The sequence below is a fragment of the Gossypium hirsutum genome, chromosome D13, assembly GCF_007990345.1.
Source record: "Gossypium hirsutum isolate 1008001.06 chromosome D13, Gossypium_hirsutum_v2.1, whole genome shotgun sequence".
In the NCBI taxonomy this organism is placed as follows: domain Eukaryota; kingdom Viridiplantae; phylum Streptophyta; class Magnoliopsida; order Malvales; family Malvaceae; genus Gossypium; species Gossypium hirsutum.
Window position 1 is genome coordinate 1301793 of NC_053449.1, and position 2895 is coordinate 1304687.

Consider the following 2895-nt stretch of genomic DNA (forward strand, 5'->3'; position numbering starts at 1 on the left):
TCAATGACACGATAGTCGACACATCAGCACCATCTTTTTTTCTTTTGTTTTTTGGATAAGTGTGTCAGCAGCACCATGTCGATCATATTCCATTGGGTAATATGAGATCGAGGATTGGCTAATCAACTTTCAACATTTTTACGCAACATTATTTGATGGGTAACATTAAAAAATTTAAAATAAATTATACAAATAATTACTTAATTTCAAAAAAAAAATTCAGACACTTAAACCAAAATATGATCGACATGACATTCCTACTATTTTTTTTAAAAGTTTCACCTTTGATATTAGTATCCACCTCATTTTTTTGCGTTCAAATAATTTATTTTCATTTTTCATATTCTTATAACTCTCATCTCCCTTGATTTTCACCCTCCAACACAACCCCCCACTTTGCACCACCCTCAGCCCATTCTTAAAATAATTTACTGTTTATAGTTCTCAATTTAGTCATTACTCTTTAAAATTTTATAAAAAAATTAATTTTTTTCATATTTTTAATAAAAACATAAAATTAATAAAATAATATTGCCGAAACCATTTTTATTTTGAAAAACGGGGTCGACTTTTAAAACGAAAATAGAGTCGCCACCAATCTTTTTTCGAGGTGTAATCGGGTCACCTTGAGATTAATCATTTTAATAAAATATTTTGATTTATTAAAATAATGATTTTGGTCTACAAAATTCGAGAAAACGGGCTCGGGAGTCGGTTACGCACAAGGAAGGATTAACACCCTCGTAACGCCCAAAAATTGGTACCTAATTGATTAATTAACGTCCTAATGTTGAAAATTTGAAAAGATTTTAAAATACGATCCTATTTAAAAACCTGAATAAATCGAATTTGATTTTAAGACCTCTTTGTCCCAAAGTAATAAGATGTCACATCCAGTAAGTTAGGATATGACATTTTAACCCTCGAAACTAAGCTTGTCTCATGCATTAAAGTTTAAAAAGGATATTCGGTTATTTGGATAAAAAAATCGAAACTCAATAAGTTAGGGCTCGATTTTCTCAAAGCTCCAAAGTACCGAATATTGCCTTATTTTTAAAAGTTTTCTTTTTTAAAATTGGGGAAAATTGACGCAATATTAAAACGATGTGTAAAAACTTTGATTAAAAAACGGCAATATGAAAATACAAATAAACAATTTATAAAACACATAATGGCAATTATTTAAATACTAGCATCAATAATCAAAGACCAATAAATTTAAAACAAATAGTATACAAAAATATAAGGCAAAATAAAATGTAAACAAATTTAAAAATAATGAACTTGAAAATGAATAATAAGGGAAAAAGAAATTTGAAATCAACAATATACAAATCAATAAATAAATTAAAAAAAGTAGGTAATATATGTATAAGTTTGGAATAAATAATATATAATAAATAATATATAAATGAGTTTAAAAATAAATATTGTGTAATAAGGAATTTAGAACAAGTTATACACAAAACACCTTAAAAATAAATGGTATATAAAATAGATAGTATAAAAAAAATTTGCAATTGATAATATATGGAAAAAAATTTAAAGCAAATAATAAAACAATTTAAAATGGATGATTTATAACACGAGTTTTTAAAAAATAAACAACATGTGTGACATAATATTAAAAGCAAATAAAGTATATAATTAATGGAAGAAAATAAAAGAATGATAAGAATGATTAAATGAATGAACAATGTGTAAATAAGAAAGTTGATGGATAAATAAATGAATAAAAGTAAAAGAATAATTAATGATTAAACAATTAAATGGATAAATAAAAAAAGTTAAAAAAACGCTTAAGTCAGCCTAACTCTCACAATATGAAGATTCAACGAAATTCTTCCACCAAAATCTAACTCAAATGAAAGCAACTTAAAAAGAAACGAAGATGAACGAAGAACAAAATAAGAACAAGCTACAGAAAATAAGAACGCAAGAGAGGGAGAAATTTGAGTGAATGCTCTTAAGAATTATTATTGCTCCAAACTCAAGTGTTTTACAATGAAGGGAGAGGCCTCTATTTATAGTTGAGCCTCTTCAAATCTAACGGTACAGATAAATTACATCAACAGCTAAGATTAAAAGGTATCTACAATGATATAATTTTGGACTGGACATGGACTTTGTTTTAATATTTTGGATTTTTTTTTGTGAGCCCGGGGTAAATTGGCCTATTACAAATATATTTTTCAAAAAATAACAATTTATTATTAAAAATTATGAAAAAAAATAAAAACTCTTTAAAATTTTAAAATAAAAAATAAAAATAAATTTTAAAATATAAACAAAAGATTCACAATTCAATGTTATCTAAATCAAACCAGCCAATTGAATCGAAAACTAGTTGAGGAATTGACCGGTGAGAGGAAAAAATCGGGTGACCTGCGAACCGGTATGGACGGGTTGAATTGAGCTAAAAATTTAGTTAAACCGATTTTGAACTAGTCTGACCAATTGGTTCCTGGAACAACTGACCTGATTAGTTCAAAGCAACTAAATTATTAAAAAATAAAAAGAAACTCTAATTTTGAATTTGACCCAGTTCAACTAATTTTTTAACCCAGTTCGACCAGTCCATACCAGTTCACAGGTTTTTAAAATTTTAGAACTTTTTACCCCTCGACATTTACATTTTTTTAAATTTGATCCATACCTTTTTTAAAAGTACATAATTTTTTTTAAAAAATAATTTTTTTCTTATTTTAAACAAAAAAAATTAAAATTATATTTTAAAAAATATGAAAAAAATATTTAAAATTAAAAAATAAAAAGTTTTTAAAATAAAAAAATCTAAAATTCAATGTTATCTAAATCAAACCAAACTGATTGGATCAAGAACCAGTTGGGGCATCAGTTCGATGAGAGGTAAAAAACTGGTTGACCTGGCAAACC